Here is a 12,075-nt window from a genome sequence, read left to right on the forward strand (position 1 = left end):
ATTCACAACAGTCTATTTTTCTTCAATGTTTTAGTTTAATTTTTGCTTTGCACATAAAAAAATTAAAATAGTTTTACAAGACATAGATGAGGAAAAAAAAGTTTTTACCACCAGCTCCATTCCCATTCTTTCTCTCCTCCCTAATAAACACATCATCTTCCCCTCTTATTCCCATATTTTCTTAGTGCAGAAAATTTGAAATTATTGGCTAGGACAATATTCAGGGGCTCTACTATGACTGTGTGAACACTTCATGATTGAGCTTTCCTATTTCTTTTTTGTACTTTTTCACATATTTAAACTTATTTTTAACTTACTTAACTTGGTTAAAAATCATTTCAGTATTTTCAAATACATCAGATTTTCTTTCAATTTCATACTCTTGGAGATATATCTCTGCCCTGCTCCAATATGCACTGGCTGCTCTGTAAGTCTATTTTGGGACTATTTACTTGTGACTTGCCTTCCCCATCATTCCGTACTGCCCTTCATCATGTTCCCGTGTGTGATTTTCTGTTTCTCAGTATTGATTGCTTCCTCTTTCTAAATGCTTCAAAAAGACAAAACATCTCTTACAATCAGAAAAATTGTATGAAAAGTAAATTTTGTGCATGTTCCATGTTCAAAAACATGCTTATTATTTCCCCATACTTAATTAATATGTTTGAATTCATCGAAAATTCTGGAACAGAATTTTTAACATAAATTCTGAAGATGTTTATCCATCATCTTCTGGTATTTTACTGTTGAGAAGTCTGGTGTCATTCTAATATCTGATATTTCATATAGAACTTCACCTTCTCATTCAGAAGCTTTTTAGGATCTTATATTTCCCAGATTCCTTGAATGTTTAATATCAAATCTTTGTGTGTGTAATTTAATTCATTGTGCGAGGCACTCTGTATACCTGTCACTTTTAACTCTTCTGTCTTTGAGTTCTGGAAAGCACCATTTGTATATTTCTTTTTAAAAATTATTATGTTTTTATTTATAGTATTTGTTAGTTTTTTAAACTTTTAGTTTACATTCAGGGATACATGTGCAGGTTGCTTACACTGGTAAACTGTACATCACACGGGTTGGGTGTACAGATTGTTTTTCACCTAGGTAATAAGCATAGTAACAAATAGGGAGTTATTTGATCCTCTCTCTCCTCCCATCCTCCAACCTCAAGTAGGTCCCCGTGTTTGCTGTTCCTTTCTTTGTGTGCATGTGTACTTAATGTTTTAATCCCACTTATAAGTGAGAACATGCAGTATTTCATTTTCTGTTCCTTCATTAGTTTGCTTCTCATTAGGGCTTCTAGCTCAATCCATGTCACTGCAAAAGACAGAGTCTCCTTCATTTTTTAAAGGCTGCATAATGTTCCATGGTGTATATGGACCAGATTTTCTTTATCCAGTCTACCATTGATGGGCATTTAGGTTGATTCCCATCACTCTGCTGCTGTGAATAGTGCTGGGGTGAACATATGTGTGCCTGTGTCTCTGTGGTAGAACGATTTCTATTTGTTTGGATATATAGCCAAAAATGGAATTGCTGGGTTGAATTGTACTTCTGTTTTAAGTTATTTGAGAAATTGTCACACTGCTTTCCACATGGCTGAACTAATTTACATTCACACCAGTAGTATATAGCCATTCCCTTTTCTCCAGTCTTGCCAACATATGTTATTTTTTGACTTTTTAATAGTAGCCATTCTGTCTGGTGTGAGATGGTATCTCATTGTGGTTTTGATTTTAGATAAATGCAAATCAAAATCACATCTCATACCAGTCAGAATGGCTATTACTAAAAAGTCAAAAAATAACAGATGCTGGTGAGGTTTTAGAGAAAAAGTAATGCTTACACACTGTTGGTGGAAGTGTAAATTAGTTCAACCATTGTGGAAGACAGTGTGGCAATTCCTCAAGGACCTAAAAACAGAAATACCATTCGACCCAGCAATCCCATTCTGGGTGTATACCCAAAGGAATAGAAATCATTCTATTACAAAGACACATGTATGTGTATGTTCACTGCAGGGCTATTCTCAATAGCAAATACATAGAATCAACCTAAATGCCCATTAAGGATAGACTGGATAAAGAAAATGTGGTACAAATACACTGTGTATGCAGCCATTAAAAATAATGAGATTATGTCCTTTGCAGGGACATGGATGGAGCTGCAGGCCATTATCCATAGCAAACTAATGCAGTGGCAGAAAAACAAATACTGCATTTTATCATTTATAAGTGGGAACTAAATGATGAGAAAATACGGACACATAGAGGGGAAAAACGCACACTGGGGCCTACTGGAGGGCAGAGGGTAGGAGGAAGAAGATCAGCAGAAATAACGAATGGATACTAGGCTTAATACCTGGGTGATGAAATAATCTGTACAACAAACCCCATGACACACGTTTACCTATGGAACAAACATGCATATGTACCTCTGAACTTAAAAGTTAAAAAAAATACATATTTTAACATGTGTCCCACGATTTATCTTTTGAATTTGTTACTGTTGTATGTTTCTTGTATATTCTAGTAGGCCATTGTTAGTATGACAAAATTTAATAATTTTTTTAATATTGATGTGTCCAGAGGAAGTTACAGAACTCTCTTATTAATCTAAATTGCTTAGGTTTCTAAATAGGCGATCATGTCACTTGTTAATAATAGTTTATTTTTGAAATGTTCTTTTATGTAATATTCAATTTAATATATTCAAGTTATTAAATAAACAACTTTTCACACTTATTTGTATATGAACAAATTAAATAGCATTGGAATTAGTTGCTACAGTAAAGTTTAAATATGTACAAAAATGTCAAGCCTTAGGCACTAATTTTGAATTGATATCTGATTTCTAAAATTCTACTGTTTTATTATCTGCTTAGGTTTTCTCTCTCTCTATATATATATATGACAGAGATATATATACACACAATACAAATATATTCTATATAAATATGTATATGTAATATAGTATAAATATATATTTGATGTATTACATATATAATTACAATTTTTTTCTTTTATCCCATTAAAAAAATGTTATGAATGATTATGTAAAATGTACAATTATACTTTGGCAATCTCCTCCTTACATTTCTTGTTACATCTCTTGCTTATTTAGTTGTATCATCTATAATTCACCCTGATTAGACTTTTCAGATTGTTACATATTTTTAACTAAAAGTTTTAATTTATATATTAATTTTACTCTTTTTAAATTTATTTTTTCAAATTTCATATTTCTATAATTTTTCTACTCTTTTCTCTAATAGTTTTTATCACCTTTGGTTAATTTATCAAACTGAACACTTATCTCATTTATTTTAATTATCCATTTCATGATCATGTAATTAAAGGTTAAGAATTGACAGGTACTACTTTTGTCAATTTTCACATTTTTCTGATAAAGTAAGGTTTCCTTCTGAATTTTCTGAAATTGTAATGTTGGTTTATGTCATGAGTTGAATGTGTTCCCCTCAAATGTATACACTGATATCCTAATTTTCATGATCTGAGAATATAACCTTATTGGGGAATAGAGTCATTGCAGATGTAATTAGTTTGGGTGAGGTCATGTTGGAGTAGGGTAGACCCCTAATTCAATACGATGGGTATTCTTATAAAAAAGTGTCATGTGAAGAGACAGACATGCACATAGGAAGAAAGCCACATGAGCATGAAGGCAGAGATCAGGGTTGTGTGTCCACAATCAAGGAATGCCGAAAATTGCTAGTGAACCACCATAATGTAGGAGAGAAACATGGATCTCATTCTCCCTCATAGTTCTCAGAAGGAACCAACACTGCTGACACTTTGATCTCAGTCCCTTAGACTCCAGAACTGAGAGACAATTCATTTCTGCTGTTTAAGCTGCCCAGTTATACTACAGTTCTAGGAAACAAATACAGTTTTCTATTTGACCAAGGAATATAAAAGGAGTTTTCAATTGTAAAAATCAGATTACAGGATATTTCAGTTTTCTTTTTAGACTAAAACTCAATATCATTATTATTAGAAATATTCCAAAGTCACTTAAATTTTATTCTTTCAGAATATAAAGTGTTAATTGAACAAGGATTTATCAAGTTAATGAACCAAGAACTGCTATAAGTGCTGGGGCTATTTCAGTGAACAAGAAAGTGCAGTTCTGTGATTTACAAAACATAAGTAATAGAGGTACAGATCATGAATAAATAAATAAATTTTCAGATTGCTTTGTATCCTATTAAGTAAATATATAGAGTTGCATATTGCAATAAAGAACAGTGAAACATGGGAACAGATGAGAGAAGGTCCAAACCAAGAGCCAAAGACTGGGAAGGACGTAGCCAGTTGGAATAGTAAGGGCACATCCTGGGCAGAAGTCACAGTAAGTGCAATCAGTAAGGTAAGAACAAGTATGACCTGTTCAGCAATAGAAAGGAGACCAGGTTACCAAAGCAAGGTGGAGAGTGGTTGAAGTTGACCAGAGACAAGTCATGGAGCCAGTGAGTAGAGTTTGCTGCATTTTAACATTTAGGGTTCATTTCTATTTTTATTGGTAAGAGAACCCAATTGTCTTCTGGGGGAACCAGTTGCTCCTACAATCTCAGTCTAGTGCAGAATCTCAGTATGGATCATTTTCCCTTTCAGAGAGGAATACTTGACTCAGGTCTGACTACACAGTTCATCACACACTCTGCTATACACTTGTGACCCAATCAGACAAAAGTCCTGAGGGCAAAACATGCTGTCTTCTGCAGCATAAGAATCAGGTGTTTTATCTCCATGTGGATACCTCATTACAACGCAGACAGCAGAGCCAAGAGCTGGTGAGAATGGATTCCGTAGACATCCTCTCTAAGTGCTGAGGTCAGCATACTCTGAAGCCAGATCTATCTTGATGGAGCAGTTATTTTGAGTTAGGTTTCCTGTCTCTTAGAATCATAATGGAATGAGATCATATCTACTAATTAATCTTTATTAAATATATTGCTCAAATGGTTCCCATTTATCCACCTATTCAGCCTTTGATCAATACAATTTTAAAATCTCTCATTGAGGTTGTATTTCTGTCAATGACACATTGTAGTTCAACATTTAGATGTGCATCTCTTTATTACAGCTTACAGTGGTACTGATGTAAAATGATCTGCTTTGACTGATTTGACTGTTCAGATCCTGTAGTTTTCTCTTCTATTCAAAGAGTTCCAGCTTTGCCTTTGCTTCATTTTTTAAAGCATATTTGTGTGATGACTATCATTCGTTGTTATTGGCTTATTTATTTGTTTATTTTTATTTTTAGCAACCTGAATTCTTACCCTGAAGTAGCAAGGCTCTGGTTCTTCAGTAAATTTCTGGGGAGATTTACTGATCAATCTCACTGCTCTACTTACACTCACCTCCTTGCTATTCTTTGAATACACCTAACATTTTTACTTTAGAACTTTAGCCTGATGTTATTTGTTCCTGTAATTCTCTGTAATATCCCCATAGCGATTTCACCTTCCTTGGGTCCTCACCTCAAAATCACCTCAGCAAAGCTTTGCCTAATCTCCCTTTTAAAATGTCACAGACATCCTCATCTGGGGGACACGAATATTCCCCCTTTTTACTTTTTTTTCTTTGTTACTTGCCATTATCTACCATATTAACTATTTTATTTAATTAATCTTATTGATGATCTGACTCTCATAGTAAAATGCATAGTCTATGAAAAGAGGAACTTTTGTCTGTTTTTTCCAGCTTTATTGAGGTATGATAAACACAAATTGTATATATTTAGGAAATACAATTTGATGTTTTGATAGATTTGTACATGGTAAAATAATTACCACCATTAAACTAATTGACATATCATCCCCTCACATATTTACCTTTCTTACTGTTGTGAGAATGCTTGAGATCTACTCACAGTACATTTCAACTACAGCATACCACGGAGATCCTGAAGGTTGGGTTTCAGACCACAGCAATAAAGCAAGTATCATAGTAAAGCAAGTCACACACATTTTTTTGTTTGCTAGTACATATAAAAGTTATGCTTATGCTTTTGGTTTCCCAGTACATATAAAAGTTATGCTTAATGTTTAATAAATACTAATTTTACACTAGCCTGTTTCAGAAAATAGAACATTTTTCAACTCATTTTATAAGGTCATCATTACCTTGATTCAATCTTGGGAGATTGTGTGCTTCCAGGGATTTATCCATTTCTTCTATATTTTCTAATTTGTATGCATAGAATTGTTCACAGTAGTCTCTGAGAATCTTTTGTATTTCTGCGGGATCAGTTGTAATATCACCTTTGTCATTTAGATTGTGCTTATTTGGATCTTCTCTTTCTTGTTGATCTAGCTAGGGATCTATCAATCTAATTTTGTTAAAGAAAAAAACTCCTGGTTTTATTGATCTTTTGTATGGATTTTTACATCTCAATTTTATTAAGTGCTTCTCAAATTTTAGTTATTTATTTTCTTCTGCTAGCTTTGGAGTTGGTTTGTCCTTTTTTTCCTAGTTCCTTTAGGTGCAAAATTAGATTATTAATTTGATATCTTTTTAACTGCTTGATGAAGGCATTAGGGCTATACATTTTCCTCTTAACACTGCTTTGACTATACCACAGAGATTTTGGTAAGTTGTGTCCCTATTTTCGTTACTTCCAGAGAATTTTTTATTAATTCCTTAATTTCAATGTTCACCCTCAAGGAGTTATTCATAAGTAAGTTGTTTAATTTCCATGTATTTGTGTGCCACTTTAATATAATAAAATATATTAAATACATAGGGATAAACTTAAACAATATATATGTAAGAACAAGCACTGAAGTCTACAAGGAATAGATGAAGAACTTACAGAAGACCAAAATGAATAGATATAGATATATTAGATGGTGTGTGTGTATATATGTATATATGATGTCCTATTATATATATGATATATATGATGTATATATGATGTCCTATCATATATATGATATATATGATGTATATATGATATATATACACACATGTATACACACACACACACCATCTTTGTTAATTAGAAAATCTACTATTGCTAAGCTGTCAGCACCTCAAACTGATATATAAGTTTTGGTGTAGATGTTGAAAAACTAATTTTAAGTGTTTATGTAAATGCAGGGGACCTAAATCAGCCAAAAGATGTTGGAAAAAGTAGAACAGAGTTGGAAGACTCACACTACATGGATTTAAGTATTACTATAAGGCTATAATAATGAAGACTGTGTGATACTGGCTTAAGGCTAGACACATAGGGCAATGGATCAGAATAGAGCATCCAGAAACAAATTCATACATATATGGCCAACTGATTTTCAGAAAACGGTAACTGAATAAGTAAAATTGTTGCTGTGATTGAGTGGATAATCCTCCCCCATTCCACCAAAGATGTGCATGTCCTAATCCTCTAAACCTGTAAAGACGTTACCTTATGTGGCAAAGAACTTTGCTGATGTTATTAAAGATCTTGTTTCTCAGTGTAGGCCTCCTGTATAATTATCTAGGTAGACAATATAATTACATAGCTCTTTAGAAGAGGGAAGCAGGAGGTTCAGAATAAGAAAGCAATGTGATGATGAAATCAGAGTCAGTGAAGGATTAGTGACAATGTTATTCTGCTGACACTGAAGATGGAGAAATAGAACAAAAGCCAAGGAATACAGAAAACCTCTAGAAGCTGGAAAACGCAAGGGAAGGATTCTCCCCTAGAAACTTCAGAAGAAACCAGCCTTCCTGACACCTTACCATTAGCTCAGTGACATTAATTTTGGCATTCTGACCTCCAGAACTATAATACATTTCCATTATCTTAAGTCACCAAATTTCTGATCATTTGTCCAGCAGCAATAGAAGACTAATGCAATTGTCTTTGCAACAAATTGTGTTAGAACAATTGAATAACCATATACAAAAAATCCCTCACATCTTACCCTACACCACTATAAATTTTGAATAAAAATAATTAACAAACTTAAATGTAAGAGCTAATGAATAATACTTCTAGAAAAAAAAAGAAGAAAATTAAATTAGACAAATATTTCCTAGATGGGATACTAAAGTATGAACCATAAAATATAAAAAATGAGCTTACTCAAAATTAATATATTTTGCTCTTCAAAATATACTGTTAAGAAAATGAAACAGCAATCTACAGATATGAAAACATATTTGCAAACATGTATCTCGTAAATGACTTATATTTACAATATACAAAAAATACAAAAACTAACTTAAAAATATATGAATAGGCAAGATATTTTAACAGTTACTTTACCAAACAGGTTTTATGAAGAGCAAATAATAACATGAAAAAATGTTCAACATCATATAACTAGGGAAATGCAAATTAAAAACATGGAATAACACATCACAGTTTTTAGAATGTCCAAAACAAAACAAACAAATGAACAAAAACAAACAAAAAACTATACACATACACACAAACAACTGAAAATTCCAAGTACTGGTGACAATGTAGAGCACCTATAACTCAGACATCACTAGTAGCAATGCAAAATAGTACAGACAACAGTGAAACATGTATTAGTATTTCCTTGTAAAGACAAATATACATTTATCATAGAACTTAGCAATACAATTCCTAGCTAATTGTGTAAGTAACTAAATGAACATAAATGCCCATAAAAGGCTTGTACTTTAGTGTTCATAGCAACTTTATTCTCAGTAGTCCCAGACTGGGAAAAGACTAAAATAATCATCAATTGGCCCATGGATAAACAAATCATATTGTATCCATGTAATGAAATACAATGAATAATTCTCAGCAATGAAAGGAGCAAACTACTAAATTTCAAAGTGAACGAATTTTAAAAGCATGATTCCAAATATAAGAAACTAGACATAAATAGCACATAATCTATGACTCCATTTATATAAAAGCATAAAATACACAAAGCTATAGTGACAGAAAGCAGATGATGGTTTAATAGGGACAGGTGGTTGGGGGGAGGGTGAGGAGATGTGGGAAATGTCATGCATAATGGATCATAGTTTGGGTGGTGATTACATAACTACATATATATATTTGTTAAAAGTTGTTGAATTATGCACCTGAAATTGTTAAATATGATTTTATATAAACTATACCCCAAAAAGTTGATTTTTTAAAAAAATTACTAATACACTCAAGGGAACAAGACACAAGAGTAAACACTCTATGATTTCATTTGTATGATGTTAAACAAGACAAATCATCTACAGTCATCGAAAAAAAAAAAAAACCTCAGAAAGGTGTTGTCTATGGAAATGATGATTGACTGGAGTCTTACACCAGAATACTTTCTGGGTAATGGAAATTGTCAGTATGTTTACCAGTGTGGTTGTACTATGATGTATACATTTATCACAACTCATCAAAATGTACACTTTGAATTTTTAATTTTTTAAAAAATTTACTGTATATAAATCTTACCTCAATAAGAAAAGAGAATTATTTTTCATATTTGGACCCAAACTAAGTGCACAATTTGTCACTGTTTTATGGTTTTATACCATGCCATTTATTTCAGGAATTATTAAAACACTAAGTTTTTCTGTGGTTTGCACTTTCCAAATATCACAAACAAGTCACCTAATAAACATGCTAGACCAAAAATCTATGACTTCGAAATTCCATACTTAATCCCTTAAGGTAAAATTAAATTGTAAGTGTGCCTGAGGTCATCTCTTTCTAAAATTTCTTGACCCAAGGGTGACTTCTTTTGAGAACTAGGCACATTTCATTCAAAAAACACATGAATTTGCAGAGATGGTCTTTCTGTATTAGTCTTCCTATTAGGGGGCTGAATTCTCAGACCAATTGTCGTAAGAGAGGGCTATGGTATCTACTGGTCAAACTGCATTCAAACTGGGTCTATCCCTTAAAAAAATTCAACTATTTATAAAAACTTTCTATTTAACATAGTGTCTAGTATAACTTGCTGCATTCTATTTATATTCTATACTTATTAGTTATTTGATAGCTTAAATGGAAGGGCTTACCTTTATAAGTGTAGCATTGGCAACTATGTTAATTCACACTTTTAGTTGTCTAAGTTAACACAAAGCAAACTGGTTTAGGCAAAAAAGAGAATGTACTGGCTCACCTGACTGAAAAGTATACAGTATAGTTTTGGACCCTGAGAAAAACAGCTGCTTAGATATTGTTATCAAGGCTAGATCTCCCTTTGCATCTCTCAGCTCTGCTCTCTTCCATGTGGGTTTTATTACCAAGCTGGTACTCTACCCAATGGTGACCCCCAGAAGCTTGATGACTGTATCTTAATAGTTCATGTAACAACTAATAACAATGTCACTTTCTTAATAGTTTCAGCAAAGGTGCCTGAAAAGACTGCCATAGATCTAACTTGGGTAAATCTATGAACCAATTTCTCTGGACAGGGGATATATAATTATATTCTTGGCCAAGAGGGTGGTCATATGCTTATCCTTAGAATGGCAGTAAAGTCAATATGCCCCAGTAACATAAACTGAGAGTTAAATAGCTGTGATTTTCAAAAGGTGAATCAATATCCTTCTAAGAAAACTTGGGGATTAGAAGCTGTTCAATCCACACATATAACAAACAAAACTGAAACCTTATAAATAAAATCTATCCTCTGAAGTAATCGAACAGGATGCTTAAATAAATCCTTTGCATAGAGTTGTTTAAGAAACATTTGTTCATTGAATAACAGTGCTTTAATGCTTACCTTTTTCTTTATAAAGTTACCTTGTTTTTACAACTAAAAAGGTTTCTCTTGAGATAACTGAATCTTCCTAAACTTTAGAGAGCTCTTTTGATACAAATTTCTAAGGGGAAACCATTAAAATTTCCTCCTAATTTGTCTTCTCTTTCCATATTTTTCTTCTACTGATACATTTTTATTGTGTATCTAGTAATTATTTCCAATGCTCTTTCAAAGAGGCTATCTTACTCCCAGTAAAGATTTGGAGGGCAGGGCTTGAATAAAGCCATAGAAAGAGTCCCCATGTCCTCAAGAGATCACTGATTTAAGATTTACTGGTACAGCATGAACTCTAGATTATCTGATTTCATACTGAGATTGAAAAACAGATTATACTGAATCATGTACACTGTCTATCCAAGTACCCTTCATTATCAAAAATAAAGCTTTGCTAGAATGCTGGCCAAAATGAGGAATACAATGGAACCTATAAGTTAAAAGTTAATACATATGTATATATTTTAACTTTAAGTTCAGGGGTACATGTGCAGGATTTGTAGGTTTGTTACATACGTAAATGTGTGTCTTGGGGGTTTGTTGCACAGATTATTTTATCACCCAGGTATTAGGCCTAGCATCCATTAGTTATTTTTCCTGATTATCTCTCTTCCGCCACCCTCTGCCTTCCAGTAGGCCCCAGTGTATGTTGTTCCCCTATATGTGTCCAGGTGTTCTCATTCAGCTTCCACTTTTATGTGAGAACATGTGGTATTTAGTTTTCTGTTCCTGCATTAGTTTGCTAGAGATAATGACCTCTAGTGTCACCCATGTCCCTGCAAAGGACATGATCTTATTCCTTTTTATGATTGCATAGTATTCCATTGTATATATGTATGACATTTTCTTTATCCAGCCTATCACTGATGGGCATTTAAGTTGATTCCATGTCTTTGCTCTTGTGAGTAGTGCTGTAATAAACATACACAAGCACATGTTTTCATAATAGAACGATTTATCTTCCTTTGGGTATATACCCAGAATGGAATTGCTGGATTGAATGGTAGTTCCATTTTCTAGGTCTTTGAGGAATCACCACACTTTTTTCGACAATGGTTGAACAACTGTACACTCCCACCAACAGTGTAAAATCATTCCTTTTTCTCCCCAAGTTCACCAGCATCTGTTCTTTTTTGACTTTTTAGTAATAGCCATTCTGACTGGTGTGAGATGGTATCTGATTGTGGTTTTGATTTGCATTTCTCTAATGATCAGTGATGTTGAGCTTTTTTTTTCATATAATTGTTGGTCACATGTCTGTCTTCTTTTGAGAAGTGTCTTTTCATGTCCTTTCCCCACTTTTTAATGTTTTTTTTTTCTTGTAA

Source organism: Macaca nemestrina, chromosome 11 (genome assembly GCF_043159975.1).
Source record: "Macaca nemestrina isolate mMacNem1 chromosome 11, mMacNem.hap1, whole genome shotgun sequence".
NCBI lineage: Eukaryota > Metazoa > Chordata > Mammalia > Primates > Cercopithecidae > Macaca > Macaca nemestrina.